The following is an 18,092-nucleotide window of genomic DNA, read 5'->3' as shown; positions in this document are numbered from 1 at the left end:
ACAAAACCGACAACCAGTGACGTCGTGGTCTGGGCCTAGGCAAGGTATACAATAAGAATGAAAGTCCTTATGAGGTATTTGCTTCCCACAAGAAATGCAATTATTAACTTTTTCTGACATCGGACTGAGGCAACAAAAGGTTCACCAATGGGGTACTTAGCTTTTGAAGACTTTGGACTGAAATTTGATTTGAAAATCTCAGGTATCGGCCGACCGGCACTTGCGAACTGCTTCTGCTTCGGGCACTGCGTGGTGAGAAAGACTGGGGAAAATGGCGTTGGATGCCTCTTATATACCCCTGGCTCACTGATGTCAGGGAAGAAGCGACATCAACCGACGTCGGACCAAGACTTTGGAATTCAGGCCAACTGCGGGACCGCCTGACGGCAGGATAACCCAAGTGTGATGACTGCAGCAGGGTAACAAGATGAACATCAATCATTACCTGCAGTTGGAAGGGACAGCGATGGGGGTGGCTTATGCCCCTGTCTATGCAGTTCTGTTTATGGACTATTTTGAAAAAAGTCAAAATGTATAATATGGAATTCTATAAAAACAGGGTGTTGTTTTTCAAAAGGTACATAGACAATCTCATTTTCATCTGCAGGGGGGAGATGGAAGAGTTTGATGATTTTATACAAAGTTTGCAAGAAAATCAGCTTGGATTAGGGTTTACTTTCAAAACTAATAGGACAGCCATACAATATTTGGACTTAGAATTCTTTGTAGAGGAGAATTTCACAGTGGCTTTTAAACCTCATGTGAAGGATACAGCGGTCAGTAATTTTTTGACCGCTGATAGCGTGCACCCCCCCCCCCCCATTTACTGGCATCATTGCCATATGGAGAGTTTTTACGTACAGCAAAAAACACTTCAAAAAAGCATGAGCTGGCACATGAATTTAACAAAGTTGGGGATAAACTGGCAAGAAGGGGATATCAAGAAGATGTGTTGGCTGCAGCGGAAGATAAAGTTAAAAAGAAGTCGAGGCTAACACATAGTTCATGTATTGGCGAAGACAGGGCCATTAGACGTATGACACATCTTAGGAAGAAGGAAGACACTCAGGGTTCTCTATTTTTTGTTAATAGATACTCCCCATTTTCAGACATTTTGAGGGATCTAGTTAACAGATATTGGCCCATTTTCCTCAGTGATGAAAAATATGGAAGCATTTCCCAGATAGGGTAACCTTTTCCTACAGTAGGTCAAAAAAATTGAAGGAATTGTTATCAATTGGAAAATTGCAAAATAAACAAGGTAGAAGGGGGAGTTTTCCCTGTGGAAAATACATTGCATGAAGGAAAATTAAAAACTTGGATGGGGTCAATATTAATGGTAAGATTTACAGAGCTAGGGATATGTACAATTGTGAATCAAGGGGAGTCGTGTATATCAAAGGCTGCGGTTGTACCATAGTCCAGTGGTATATAGGTCAAACAAAAAGAGCTGTGAAGTAAAGAATCATGGAGCACATGGGTGACATTAGAAGGGGCAGGATGGAGAGATCTGTGGCGGAACATTTTATTCAGTCCCATGGGGGCTCAGATGAATAATTTTTCTTCAGTGTGTTGGCCAAACCCAAGTCACAGAATGGAGATGTGCTGGTTGGTAAATTAATCCAGCTGGAGACTAAATGTATCATTAACATTAAGACAATGCATCCTAGAGAATTAAACATGGAATTAGATTTAAATGTATATAATTTTTGAAGTTATGTTTTGCTCATAGCTGCTCAGACATGCTTATACATGATGCACTTTCAGTAGTATAGCTCACTTTGGGCCAGTATCAAGTATGGAAATCTTATATTTATTCATATGGAGTCACATATTTATAGTTATGTATACAAGAGTTCATATATTTATAGTTATTTTATGTAAGTTTATAATAATGAAATGTTGAGAGTGAGAATGAGAGTGCCATACTGATATATTTAATTCTATGTGTAAGGAATTTATTTATGTTATTTATGATATCCGCCAAGAATTAATTTATATTAAATGTTTAAAATGAGTTCATATCAAATACAATAAGAATTTAGTAAGTAAATATATACGCATTAGATAAAATGTTATGGGCACTTTAAAGGAAGATGATGGAATGATTTTGTAATTGATTTCAGTGGTTAATTGAATTTAATGAATTAAGTGATTAATAATGCTACAATATAAAACATGGCTACTTGACGTAAAAATTTATTCCTTGAAGACGCAAGCCGAGGTACCGGGTACATCAGTAAAGTTTTCATATCTCATCCTGGTGTGGTGTGTGTTTTTGTAATTTCAGAAGCTGTAGTGTGTTTATCCAACATGACACTCCCCCAAATCAGCTCTGGGGAATTACCCATGTATTTGCAAATATATCATGTACCACAGGGATATAAATGTAGAGAAAAGCAGACATTGGTGAGAAATTGTCCGCCCGCAACCATTTGCACCACAGTAACAGCAACATAACAGTACCCCAGATGAACTCTAGCGTATAACAGCTGTTTGAACAAACATACTCTGATTGCCATTCACACACTACACTGACATATACTGCCCCCACTTACAGTCTACTGGGAATCCTGAAGTGTTACAGGACATTTCTCAGTCTGCTTCTACAAACATATACACCTGATAGACCACCAGCAACTGTAGCAGCATGCAGTCAGATAAAAAATTATCTTTGACACTCACATCTGCTGCTCTGCTTATTCAGCCCACCAAACATTCACACACAACAATACTACACAATCTTGACACTTTGTTAACAATGGCTAGACATACATACCTCTCACCTGTACAGATTTTCACAGAATGTCCAGAGTGTGGCACCATATTTATGGACACTGCCGCCTACCATTTCCGGGAGTCTGCTAAGTCAATGGGATGATATCAGGAGTGAAGTCACTAAATAATGATATACCATACCTCTGACCCTCTTACTGCAAGACATCTGGACAAAGCCTGACATACTTGGGGCACAGGGAGCCGAAAAGAGGAACATATGTCACATAATGGTGTTACAAACTGAAACAGTTGCTGGTGTTACAGGGTTACTTGTAACATAACATCCCTGATGGATATGATGTCTGAAACACAAATGGATGTCAACAGTTACTGACTACACTCCTCTCATTATCCTACTGATTTCTCAAAAACAGAAATAGTCCGAGGAACAAACCAAACATAACAGGCAAACCACTGGGCAGTCTGTGGACATCTGGACAGTTGAGAGGTATGTCATAGACATATCACTGTCAGACATCAAGTCATGCAGAAAAAGCATGTCCAGACAAACCCTTTTAATCTAGCAATCTTCTATGTGTATAACAGCAATACTTACTTACAATCTGTACCCAATTCTGGAACTTTGTCTCCCATGTTGTTGGGCTGTCTCCACATTACTTGTTCTGAGAGGTATTTCCACCTACCGTCTGTGAAGCTGTAGCCTCCATAATGCCCTCCTCACAGGCAAGGAAATGGGGCAAGGCACACATGAAGGACCTAATTATAGCACTCTGTTGCTATGGCATTGGTTAATGAAAAGATAACACAGCTGCTCTGGATGCAAGTCGCTAGTGGGAGACACCAATAGGTGCACAGGCCATCACCTGCTCATGAGCATTACCTACAAAAGGCAAGCTGCTGTTTATGTAACACAGGTCTGAGCCCATGTACACAAAAACAGACTGCTACTACACAAATCTAAACATTTGCATTAGTCTGAGGAAACTCTTCAGCACTATAACAGGTATGTCAATCACTTATGCTTGTAATGGAATGCAAAAGGAGGGATGCAATAATGTAAAATAGGACATTAATCACTAGGTCACAAGACCTGCTGGACTGACATGCTGCTGTCTTGCACCTATGGCCATTCCTGTTGGCCCTGCCTGCTGTGACATAGATCACAGCTCTGGCCCCTGAGTCACCCCAGTAAAGGTCAGCTCATGTATGACTACTGCTGGAGAGTCTGTTGTCCAGTACTGACTGTGACACGGCTAGGCCAGCTACCTGGGATGTTGTAAATATCCATATATCACCTGTGAATGTTACTATAATACATATACTTGTCTTACAAATATAAGAGACTTATATAAGATATGTGCATAGTAAACAACAGGCGCAGAAGTGTGTGTTGAACTGTATGTTATATACTGAGCCGATACCTGTCAACTGTCCAGAGTTTTGCAGACTGACGACGTGTTTACCTCATATTTGTAGTCAATGCCTCATACAGTTGTGTATTATCTGACAAATCACTGGAAACCAATTAAAGACTGAAGTCATAATATAATATTATTAAGGGCAGAAAAGGAGGTGGCAGACTTGATAAAGTGGGAATTAAATCCACAATCGGTTTGGTAGGCTGGCTGACTGGGATGTGACTTGAGTTGGGATGATTTGCCAAACTTAATATGAGATTTGCGTCCTTGAAATCTTTGAATTCTGAAATATTGTTTTCAAGGAATTTATGTAGTTTGAAGAAAAACTATCGGTTAAGGGATGGTGAGGCTTAATCAGAATAAGATGGTGTTACATTGGTAAGTACCAGGTGAAGAATATGTTGTCCTCTACTTGGTCTAGTAGTAATCTAGTCCACTGAGTTTTATTTATTAGATCTAAAGACTTCTGTGCATATCCTATGTTGGTGGTGTATGTACTCCATTGTATTTATGGGTTGTTAATATCTTCCAGAATGATGGCATATTTGTTTATATAAAGTTCATTCATGACATTTAGAAACTTGATCTGAACTTCTGAGGTCATGGAAGATGTCATGTAACAGAAGATAAACGGATAGTTGATTTTGTTTAGTTTGATTTGGGGTTCAGTAAGTTCTGTTTATGAGTGTCTAGGATTCTGTCTTTTGATGATATATCCTCTGGCAAGTATGAACACACCAAACCAGATATGGAAGGAGTGCATCCACGGCATTTAAACCATTTTCAGTGATTAAACATATAGGGATGCCTTCCAAATGCAGGAGTGCCTCAATGTCAGGCGGCATGTTGTTTAGTCATTTGCCATTAAGCAAAGCCGCATTAGTTTGACTCTGTTTTGATATTGCTACATTTGCTGTGTTGGAAGTTCATTAAACAAAATTTGCCTGAAAAAGCACTATTGGTGACAACAGCTTCATGCAGTATTCTGAAGCCTTTGAACAAGAGGCACAGACCATCATTTGCACAGTAACTAGGGCTGTCAAGCATCTCGTCCATACTGACACACAATGAATTCCCTCACAATGACACAACTATTTATCCTATTGTTGAAGCCAATCATCTTTTCTTTGTACCTAGGCTACATTTAAGGAGAAGAGGGGATTCCACTTAGTATAAGAGTTTAACTTGAATTTATGACATGAAAAGAGAGTTCAGATATATATCTCTGCATGCTGCACTTCATGTTTTATTCACCTCAAGTCATTCACTTCTACATGGATAACTACCATGTTATAATAACATTTATACGGTGCAATCGTCCTAATGGCTGTTGAGATGCCTGAGATCCTGACACCTGAAAGACTTGTCAGCTCCAGTCACTAATCATTAAAACATTTTTTTGAGGGGTAGACTGGTGTAATGGAATTGTTGCCCTTATCCTCATGGTAACTCTTTGATAAAGGTGAGGTATGTGATATGATGCTCGATTTTGATTTTTTGCTGAACTTATTTCTTATGAGTCTAGGAGACTTAGATAAGGATTTATTTTACAGTATCAGCACATCATGGTGCATAGTATGTGGTTTGTTGGTACAGTACTCATAGCTTGTGTTTTTTTTTTTTGTAAGTGTGCCCTCCATGTTTCTTAAATATTTACACATCCCACAGAGTTATGTTTGTTTAGTAAGAGTTCATTATTTGTGAGCATAAGGTTGTATTAGGATACCAAATACTATAAGGCTTGCAACAGACTGGATACAAGAAAGCTGGCCTTCCATTTAGCCCACTGTAAATTAATACTTGGTCTTAATACAGAGATATGAAGCTTAAACAAAATAGTGACCAATGGTCTGTAAACATAGTTATTGGTTAAGGGGTGGGTAGTTTAGTTGTGTAAGACTGTCTACTTAGATTAATCTGTAACTTATGTTTAATTGTGACAGTGTTAAGCAAAGCTTGGCAAACATGATAACAGTAGTTTTGAGCTCATCTATAGTAGCTGTAGGATAAGTAGTATAATGTAGTACCACTAGGGGCTACTAAGTGCTACTTTTCATGTACTTAGTAGCATAATGGTTTCTATGTGCAACTTTTCATGTACTAACAATGTAGTACCACTAGGGGGTGCTATGTGCTTCTTTTCATGTACTAAGTAATATAATGTGGCACCACTAGGGGCTGCTATGTGCTACTTTTCATATACTAAGGAGCATAATGTAGTATCAGTAGGGGCTGCTGTGTCCTGCTTTTCATGTACTTAAAGGTATAATGTAGTACCACTAGGGGCTGCTATGTGCTACTTTTCATGTACTAGTTGCTCAGCTTTGCACATTATGCAGCTTCACACAGCTTGCCGTACCTGTATGTAAGAAGTACTTGAGGAAGTTGGTTTTACTGGGAAAAGTTACAACTAAAAGAGGGTGCATCTATAGAGTGCACATTTCAGCCCTGATGTGCTAAGCTCAGCTCAATGCAATATAACTTAAACAGGGGAAAATTAAATAGTGTTTCTCTTCTCCAGCAATTGCTGTCTTGCCACTAGAATACAAAATCTAGATGATTCACACAACTGGACAAAACTGCCTGCTGTAACTCTGAAAAAGTGACTAAACAAATAGAAAATAAATGCAGCAAATCTGATTATTTCAATCAACTCCAAGGAAACCACTTGAAATGCAGTGCAGACAGTAAAATGACTTCAATTAATAGCTGTAACTTCAAACTCAGAGAAGGCACAGTAAATGTGCATAAAAAACAATAGATACAACTTAGATTGATTTAAATAGCTAGACACACCAAAGAAACCAACAGAAATGCAGTGCAGACTAAAAAATGGCATATGATAGTTGTAACTGAAAATCCATAGAAAACACAGTAAAAATGCAAAAAGAAAAAAAAAACAGAAATCATTCAAAACTGATCTAAATACCTAGATAACATAAAACTTTAGTTGCAGTAGAATTAATGTATGTTTCTGTTTCTTGGTTGCATAATGAAGTTAAAACATCAGTTTGTATTTTAGCCTGCGGTCCGGAGTTCAACTTATGGGAGTCTTACAATAAGACTACAGCAACAACTCCACACCTCTCTTATGTGGTCTGTGGCTGATGATTCGGCATAGGTGCATATGTACCTATACAGTCCTTGGACCATTATCTGCCCACTAGCGCATCCTCTTTGGAGACAGTTTTTGCTACTACCCTTACACATCTGAACAGATAATTCAACCAGCAGAGTCAAAAAGGAAGGGATTACCATATAGTTTCCTTTCTGAGGATAGGGGAGGCCTACATCTGGTGCTTGTGAGAATATACATTGGTGAGTCACTAATGGAAATCATATATGTTGCTTTGACCCTGGATACTGGCAAAAACTGCACTATGAAGACCAACTATATATTCCAACCTGCTACCCTTACTTCTCAGAAAAGGAGCTAGGAGGAATTGGCTTAACTTTAATGAATGACTGTTCATAGCCATTCAGTCTCCTTTCCTGTTTCTTTCGTTTTCCCATATGTCAAGAAAAGAGAGTTCTTCATTTTCTGAAAAATAGATATGTTTCTGTTTCAGATGATAAGGGACAGATGTGCATCTCAGATTTCTTTCCCCACAGGTTTCAAATCTCAGACTAAAGATGCCTTTACTTTAGACTCCCCATTTGAGAAAATTTCCTTCAGTAACACCATTTCAAAATGAAAGACTCTTCAAATGGGAGGACAAAGAATTGTATGTCTTACATACTTTTAGTATGAACTCCTCTAAGCCTGTGTGAACCGTCTCTGATGAAGCCAGACAAGTTTCATAGAATCCCAGACAAACATAAGTACCTTTATAAAATCCATCTGCCAATCCTGCCTTTACTTCGTTAGATACAGAAGCAGGTGTATTTTCATTTTCTAACCCTGTCCGTAATGATAAGGACAGCAGGGCATTTAACAGGTTTGACAAAAAAGTATATATTTCTTCAGTATTACTTTTGGGAACATAATTTGCCAGACTCATACGTCTAAGTATCTTTTGTCCATTTTATCTAATTCAGCACTATCTCTAGCAAAATTCCAAATGTTGAAGTTAAATTGAATGTTATGAAAGTGTTTGAGTATCTCAGGAGAGTAAACATTCAATCAAATGTGCCTACAATGCTGTGTATGCTTTTTGCTGGGCTGCTGTTACTGGGATATTAATGACAAGACATGCTTAGATTAGACTTTAAACATTTCCATAAGATGTTAATGCCCTATTGTTAAATGCCACATTTTACATAATTTTGTCTGGCGAATCCCTGCTAAAGTTCAAAAAATGCTTGGAAAGAGGTAAACATATGCAAGTATTAAGTAACATGCCATATGTCTGATTTCAAAATGTCAAAGAAACTAGCCTTCTATCCAAGGGTGGTGTTTTCAAAAATCTTTCAAGTCAGGCTAGTAAAAAAAACAAAATGTCAGACAGATGTTCAGATAGAGATGACAAGCTGATACTCAAAGAAAAGGAACTGCTCCAAAGTTCCTTCTCCAAAAAGAAAACCTTCTTGCATGTCTAGCGTCCTATCTTCCTCCTCTATGCCTTTACTCTGAATAATACAGGGAATCTTTGCATGTACCTTACTTCATTGCAGTCAATAACCACAGATTTTTGGTTGCTAAGCATCACTGTGCAAGGATATAAGTTTCAGTGGACAGTCAACTAATAGTTTTTAGAGATTTCTCTGCTCCAAAATAACAGTTTTATCTTTTCTCTCAAATAATTTCAGTTACTTCACTGGAGTGGTGACAGAACCAGTCTCTAAACTACACTGGGCTCAATGTTTTTTTTATGTTTTTTATCGATTCTTAGTAAAGAAGCAACATGGACCATTTTAGACCAGTCTAACACCTATCTTCTCATTCCAAAATGTAAAATATTGTCACTTCAAACTTCTCTACAAACATTTCTGGTTACCTGGAACTAAATGATGTTTACTTGTATGTATCCACATTCACAAAAAAATTATCCCTTTTAAGATTCTTTGTCTGGGGATTGCATTTTCCGTTTTAACCCTTTGATGTTTGGTCTTTCTTCTGACCCTAGATTTGTCATCAAATGTTTTTTTCTCAGCAATAGCTTGTTGTAGGCTTCAAGGCATGCATTTTTCCTTGTATGAACAAATGCCTGATTTCAGCATCGACCACGCAAGACTCCCTGTGACTTTATTCTGCAGTCTAGATTTAACTCTGAATCTAAAAAAAAGACATCTATTATCAGGCAACATCACTGTCATGTGGCATGTAAGCAAACAGGAAGGAACAAGATCATACACCCCTTTTGAAGAGTGTTAATGGTTACCTGGTCTAGCAATTCAGCATAACTTATTTTTCCTTGCAAATTACATTATAATATAATAGAACACAGTAGAAGACACCTTCAACCGATCTAGGATTGATCCTCATGAATGGATGCTACACTGATAAGTCCTCTGACAATGTGAGGCATTACCAGCTATACCAGGAGAAGTAGGGCAGTGGATGTGTAACATATGCCAGCACAGCTAGCTGGAATTCTGTAAAGAATTATATGTCATTCGTGTATCAAACTGATTTGTACAGATGCTTGTGTTGTAAAATGTATTTGTAAAGGTGCTTGTTCTCAACATGTGCCAACAGTGTGCACTGCTGGAGACAAAAAGAAATGTACATGCATTATTGTAACTGTTTAAATGTATATGTTTTAACAGCAGATACTGGAAGAGAAGAGGTTGATTTCAAACTTTAAAAATAGTAAGAACTTAAATTACTGGGCCTAGGCCATAAAGATATTATCTCACAGTTTTGAATGAAGCCAGAGATGCAATGCTTATAGGAAGTGTGGCTTATTAGCTCCTGTAGGAAGAGTGGAAGTGTTTTATCATTTTATGACTTCCAGGAGCTGCAACAAATCTTAGTAAGGCTCTGTGTGTGTGTGTGTGTGTGTGTGTGTGTGTGTGTGTGTGTGTGTGTGTGTGTGTGTGTGTGTGTGTGTGTGTGCATTATTGACACATAGGTGCTAAATCCTGGCAGTTTCTAGCAATGAGGATTGGGGTTGCATGAAAACCAGAAGTCAGATGACCAAATGTATGTGATGTCATTCTGTAATCTAGGGCAAAAAATAATGTTTAATACTAGTTGAGACTGAAGTCTTATGGCAGTCTGTTTTTGGACCTTGACATTGAAGGACCACTCACCTACTTCATCTTACCTTGCTCTAGTAAGTGACCAGGGAATAGTAACTTTTTAGATTAGTCAGGAAAATATATTGATACTAGTTAAGTACTGTTTTTCTCTATCTGTGTGAATTTATTCATCTGTGTTATTTTAATATTTCCTGTGGCAGAAACTTTGGTGTTTATTATAAATAGATATTTAGTACTTTCATGTTCTTTCCTTATTTATTATTAAACACATTTAAACTTCTCGTTGTGTCTGGTCCTTTGGCTAATATTTTAACCTTGAGAGTACTCATATCTGTTTAATGACTCTGTGGCTACTCCTGGAAGCCTTACTGCATTGGTCAAACTACCATTTGTATTAATATTAATTTCATTTAGTATAATTTTAAGAGCCTTAGAGTAGCTGGCTTGGGAGTGTCTGGTGGCAGTGACTACCTTATAGTCTGGGCAGTAGGAGGAATAGCTAGTCAACCCATGCCAGCCTTTCCCAAGTGTGTGTGTGTGCGTGTGTGTGTGTGTGTGTGTGTGTGTGTGTGTGTGTGTGTGTGTGTGTGTGTGTGTGTGTGTGTGTGTACAAATCAAATCTCAGAATGTGTGTGTCAGCTGCTTGGGCAGGGACATGAACCACTGCTTTCACAGAGAGGGTGCTGGAGGACTTGGCTTGAATACTCGGCTGAGGATTTAAATCAACAGCTGCACCAGTGGGGAACCTTACTGGGGACCTGAGGAGAGACAGAGAGAGAAACCCAGACCCCAGGCTGAGTGTATTCCATATGTGCTCTTAAGGGAAATTGTACTTGATGCCAAGAGCTGCTTCTGGAAATACTGGGTGTATCCATTTTTGCTCGAAGTGAATGTCCCTCTCCAGTGTCAAGTAGTGAGGACTGAGGCTCATTGAGTACTGTTCCAGAGAGGGTCATCACAGGTTGTTCTGGAGATATTCCAGTAGTTGGGAGGAAGGTAAAAATAGATCTGTTTCCCTCAAATCTAAATGGACAAATAAAGCTCTTTCTCTCCATGGTACCTTGCACAGCAGCCTGGAACTGGATGCATTCTAAATCCTCTAGAAGAGTATTGTTCTTTATGTGTTCCCCCCTTCCATTCAGTTTGCAGAAGGCCAGAAAAGATGTAATGGTGACTGTCTTTTGGACTAAACAGCTCTTGTTCTCTCTTTTCATGCAAATGACCAGGGGCAATTACCAAAGTTTCCTCACAAAGTTGACTTTTTCAAACAAGATGAGAAATCTCTGATTCATCTCAACATTTTTCATCTCAGTCTATCTGTGTCGATGATAGTGTTTTGATCCCTTTTAGCATCCTCCGCAAGGGCATGCAACATGTATTGTAAAAGAAAAGGAAACCTGCTACAACAAAATTTCATCTGTCCAAATGGAACAGCTTTTCTCTTTGGTGCCAAAGATAGGATGTGAATCAAACATGATAACCTGGTTCTCCAGTACTTGTCTGTATTGGACTATTCCATCCTTCTGTATACTTCAGTAAAGGTACGACTCTTGGCTATTTCAACATGTTTGCCATTAGATCCCCATATTTCTTCCTTGACTCAAACAATTTCTAAAGATGGTTCTAAATATCAGACAACTAAGAGAAAAGCTTGCTCCTTTTTGGGGTTTAAACTTTATTTTAGAAATGTCAACTTTACTACCCTTTCAACCTGCAGAGACTTTTCTCTAAAGCTTTTAACTTATAAGTCTGTCCAGCTATTAACCCTGACCCCTGCTAGATAGATTTCTGAATTACAGACTCTTATATCTATTCATCAGTTTTATGCCTTTCAGAGGAATAGGGTGAGTCACAGAACCAATCCTTACTTTATTCCTAATATTGTCTCTATATTTACTTTTAATCAAACTACATGTGATCCACAAAACAAAGGTGAATTGAATTTTCATTGCATGGATAGTCACGGATAACTTCAATTTCATCTGGACAAAATTCATATGTTCAGGAACTCTAGTGTTGAATTAAGACAAGAAAAATGAGCAGCCAGCATTTAAATTTATCTTTAGATGGTTTTCTCATTTTATTCATTTCTGCTGTTCCGGCTATGACAAAGGTCAGTCTCAGAATGTCAAAGTGCATTCTTCTAGTACAATTACCATATCTGGAGCTTTCTGGGAAGGACAGGCGATTAGTCTATGTTTAGAAGCAACAACTTGGTCCTCAGCTCATACCTTTACCAATCATTACACATTAGATCCTCTTTCTGAAGGCAGCATATGTGTTCTAGAGAGGCAGAAAAAGACATACAATTAGCCATGCTTACTCACGTTTTCTCTATCAGGGAGATTAGAGCTTCTGCTTCAGTATAAAGAAAGGAACCATGTGACAGAGTTCCACTAGTGACAGCATATTAGCCAGAATTTAGGAAAGTCTACAAAATTGTAAGGGTCCACCAACCCTAATATAAATAAATTAAATAACCCTATTCAATAAGGATGACAAACTGAGAGATTTTTTGAAGCACTTCCATTGGTGTCTTAAAAAAAAAAAAAAAAGACAAAGCTAAAGAATTTTCTTGCGACAAACACCCTTAGAACAGAACAGAACATAGTCCAAAATGACACAAAACACTACAACAATTCAAGGTCCAAAACATGTCACATTATCTGTACAACATCGGACATGCTTCTAACATAATTTCAGGAAACATAAGCTTCAAAGTATGGTGTTTATTGTACATGCACGTATAAAAATGTTTTGAAATGTTTTGAGGGGCTAATCAAAAAGCATCTTTCATCATGCTTACCTCCTGATTTTGACCCTCTGCAGTTTCCATACAGAGCTAACTGATCCACAACTGATGCCATATCAGTAGCACTACACATCTCAGTTGAGCATTTAGAAAGCAGACAACTGTGTGAGGATGCTACTCATAGACTTCAGCACTGCATTTAATATGGTGGTACCAATACGGCTGATAGAAAAAAATGTCACATTCAGGAATCAGTAAACATCTCTGTAGCTGGATCCTGGACTTCCTGATCGAGAGATGACAGAGAGTGTGTTTAGGTAAGAACACATCAAAGTGCATCACGATTAACTCCGGGGTTCCACGGGGATGTGTTCTCAGCCCACTGTTATTCACCATCCTGACCCACAACAACTATGCTAAGCACAAGTCCAACATATCATTAAGTTTGCTGATGATACCACAGTTGTGTAGCTCATCACAAAGGAGGATGAAAGGGCATACAGAGAGGAGTTGGCATCTCTGATCAGTAGGTGTGAGGGGAACAACCTTGACCTAAATGTAAGCAAGAACAAAGAGATTATCATTGACTTAAGGAAAAGGAGAACAAACCACCCACCGCTCAGGATCAATGGTGAGAGTGTGGAAAGGGTTAAGAGTATGAAATTCCTGGGTATACACATATCTGAGGATCTTTTGTGGTTGGGAAACACCAACCAAGTGGTCAAGAAATTGCACCAATGCTTCCACTTTTTAAGAAGGCCAAAAAAAAGCTAAGGTTCCTCCTCATATCCTCTCCACCTTCTATAGAGGTGCAATAGAAAGCACCCTCAACTGCAACTTTACAGTGTGGTTTGGAAGCTGCAAAGTTGCAGAAAGGAAGGCTCTACAAAGAGTGGTGAGGGTTGCGGAACAGGTAATAGGTTCTAGTCTTCTATTGATTCAACATCTTTATTCTGCAAGAAGAATGTAAAAGGCCATCAAAATAATACAGGGTAAGATGCATCCTGCGCATGGACTGTTTAAGCATCTGGCATTGGGCAGGAGATATTGCAACATCTACTGCAGGACTACAAGATTCAATAACAGATTCTATCCTACAGTGATTAGACTTCTGAATTGGGGCACTAGTCCCAGGGGTCTGGAAGCATAATAGGTACATTTTTATTTATTCTTGCAATATATACTTACATATATTCTTCCTTCCTACCTTCTACAGATAATCCCAGTCAGCTTTCTCAAATACTGAAACCTGGATGCAAAACAGCCACCTAGTCTTTAATGCCAGTAAAACCAAATTAATGATTTTTCCCCATCTAAACACTCCCCCATTGATAAAAACTCCTTTAAGATCATAAGCCAGAATAACACCCCCATTGAAATTATCCCTCACACCAAACTGCTTGGCGTCATTATTGACAAACATCTAAAATTAGATATCCACATCCAAACTAACAGAAACAAATCAGCAAAAATTAGGGCTCCTATATAAGCCTAACCGTTATCTCACCCCCTCCACCAGAAAGACCCTCACCTCCACATACCTCCTGCCCTCCCTAATGTACGGCACCCCTCTGTTCTTGAATTTTCAGCTCGGTCTTCAAACTAAATTAGAAGCCTGCTGCAATAAAATCTGCAAATTCGCCACCAACTCTAGGAACTCATCCCATCACTGCATCTCCATCCACTCACTGCAGTGGCTCAAGCTTCCCAACTATCTGAACCTCCATAAACTCATATTTAACCCATCCTCCTGTCCCTCTCTCTCCACCTCCTTAACTGTCTATATTCCTAATTGCTCACTTAGGTCAGAAAATCAGAACCTGCTCAAAATATACAAACCTTTACAGCCACCTGGACACTCTCTGCTATCTTGCTCCTTAGCTAAACTATGGAACTCTCTTCCTCCCTCCCTTAGAAATACTTATAACTACTCTAACTTTAAATCCCTTCTTCACTGTAAGTGGGAATGCCCTTATTCCTTTCCACATAGGACCTCCTCTTATATCAAAACCTACCTTCTAACTCTGTACATCATCTCTGCAATGACATCATTTGCCATCCTACTCCCCTTAATGTCCACATTTTGTTAATAGTTTATTTCCAACAATTTCTCGTCCTCAATTGTAATTCACTGTTAATGACCCTTAGACTGTTCTGTTGCTAGATTTTTACTACTATTATTGTGGAATACAAAATTTCATTTGTAATTCACTGTTAATGACTCTTAGACTGTACAGTTGCAAGATTTTATTATTATTGTAGAATGTAGATTTTTTTTTTTACTGTAGAATGCTTTATAAAGCTGTATGACTTCTTTGCTTTATAAGTGTTTGTCATTGTTACTGGAGTTTTTTTCCCCGGGCTTCCACTGAAAACTGGCTCTTTTTAGACCCTGTGGACTGCCCCAGTCATCAAACTGAAATAAATAAATAAACAAATAAATAAATAAATAAATGCATAAATAAATTCCAAGTAAGTGCAATATTTATTTATTATATCCATACTCAGTAATTATGTAACCCACTCAAGTGCAGTATTAGACAAATAACTTAGGCATTGTTCAATCTGTGGTGTGTTTTGTATTACTTTAAATAGGATAGTTAATTTAACTCAAGGAGGGTAGTTTTTTGTATATGAGTGTTGGTAAATGTCTCTGCTCTTTCTTGTGTGTATTGGGAGTAGTATTGTATTTCTTAGCTATGCTTATTCCTCTCCTTGTATGTGTTGTTTCACTTTCCTTTGTAATCTCAATAATTGGGCCTTGCATGAAATTTTGTTTAGGCTACACGTGTGTAGTTCTAAATGACAATAAAGTTTACTTTAACTCTGACTAAAAACTTGGTTTGTCTAACCAAAAGCAGAAAATGTCCAGAGACAGGTTACATAGGAGATGTAGGCCAGCCACTCGGAACAACAATGAATGCCCATAGACAAACATTTACAGATGAAATGACTGACAATCCACTGGCAGCACACTTTTCCCAACCTGATTATTTTGTATCAGATAATGACAGTTATGATTCTTCAAGAGCATTTCCATACACCATTGGAAAGAAGAACTATGTGGATTAAGCTAATTAATTTGTTCAATCTAAAAGTTAGTTTGAACCTGAATTCAAACATGAACCTGAATTCCTGTATTTTGTGAGACAATATAGTTCTTAAGAACTTTTCTGTCTGATCAACTAACATTTGCACAAATAAGGTGTACTGAAGAGCAACAAATGTTTTTTTTCTGGTAGTGCATGCTTTTGTGAAGATGTTATCCTGATTCCAAACTGTTGGCTATCTGAGAATGTTAACAGTAACTGTTAAGAGTAAAACACAGACCCCAGGAATCTTGTGTGTTATTCAGGATGAGAGAGTTATTATTTTCCCATAAAGCAACAAACTCTGCCCACTACTGCTTTTCTTCAGAGGTATCTGTCAGAACTTTAGACTGACATAACAGCACATTTTCTTTTCTCTCTCTCTCTCTCTCTCTTTTCCTTTCAGTTAGCAGACCCACAAACTGTGTAGTGTAGTGTAGTGTATTAATTGTACACAACATCCATACATTAACTGCATATCTTTCTTGTTAGTACCTGCCTTTCTTATCATCATAAACTGGACATTATTGCTGATTCGTATTTTTTAACCAAAGCATCTATTGTACAAGGATTGCTTGTTTTGAAAAACTACAATTAACATCTTGTTTCCCTTCTCTGGAATTAATCACCCTACACATCTCATGTATTGTGATTTATTGTCTCTCGTGTGTTACTGCCTCTGCTAAATGAATACTCACAGTAATGTTACATTACAAACTTTGATTTTTATAGCATGGCATGACCTGGCCTTCTTCAGTTTCAAGCTCACACAGTCTCTCTCACACACACACACACACACACACACACACACACACACACACACACACACGCACGCACACACGCGCGCACACACACACACACACACACACACACGCACACACACGCGCGCGCACACACACACACACACACACACACACACACACACACACACACACACACACACACACACACACACACACACACACACACACACACACACACACACACACACACACACACACAATATCTCTCTAAGGTATACTTATCTGAGAAATCCTTGCTGGACATTTCTCTTCGTGGTATCATTCTTAAGGCTTTTTTTTTTTTGCCATTTTGAAATAAATTATATGCTGTATGCTTGAGTAATTACAAAGCCTATGCTAGTTCACAGTTGCATACCAGTGCTTTTTTTTTCTTTTTTCTTGTTAAGCTATTTATCTAGGCTACTATGCTCATTTTATTTAAATTGTCATAAAACTATACAAATGTTGATTAACTTTTAACTGTAGATCTTGTAATTCTACTCTTTTAATCGTAGTGAACTTTTTTTTGTAAAGGCAGATTTAAAGTAGACTTTCTCCATTTGAATATTTAGTAAATCAGATTCAGATTGTTAAATTTAATTTCCTGAAACATGCCTTGATGTCAGTAGGTAACAAACGACTGATTCAGAAATCTGAAACTAAGGTATAAAACTGAGTTCTTTATTTAACAATGATGATTCATTGAGAACTAAAGAAGAAATATTCTGAACAAATTTTTCAGATTTAACTTCATAGTCTACCTGTATTTTTTTAAATTTTCTCTGTCATCCTTTTTCTGACATGATTTGGTCTAGTTTGTGATTCAAAATAAAATGGAGCTGCTCATTTCATAAAGGCATTATCTTGAGTAGAGTTGTGAACTTGGTGCTGGATTATAGATCTATGAATGTGGCATTGCCATAGGAAAAGGGTCCAGAATATTCTAGTGTAAATGTCCCAGTATAACAGGTGATAAACATAGGACACTAGAAAGGATAACCATCCAAATGGGTGCTTGTCACATGTAATCATGCCAATGAGGACAGATCACGCTCCTGTCGCTTGCAAAGTTTCATCTCCAGCTCCATATGTATATATTTTCATGTTTTACAACTTACTGACCAGCTCCTTACTGCACTGCATGAATGAACAGTTGCAATGTTGCATC

This window comes from Protopterus annectens, chromosome 7.part0 (assembly GCF_019279795.1).
Source record: "Protopterus annectens isolate FY-2018-M chromosome 7.part0, PAN1.0, whole genome shotgun sequence".
Lineage (NCBI taxonomy): Eukaryota > Metazoa > Chordata > Ceratodontiformes > Protopteridae > Protopterus > Protopterus annectens.
This window is presented reverse-complemented; position numbering follows the sequence as displayed.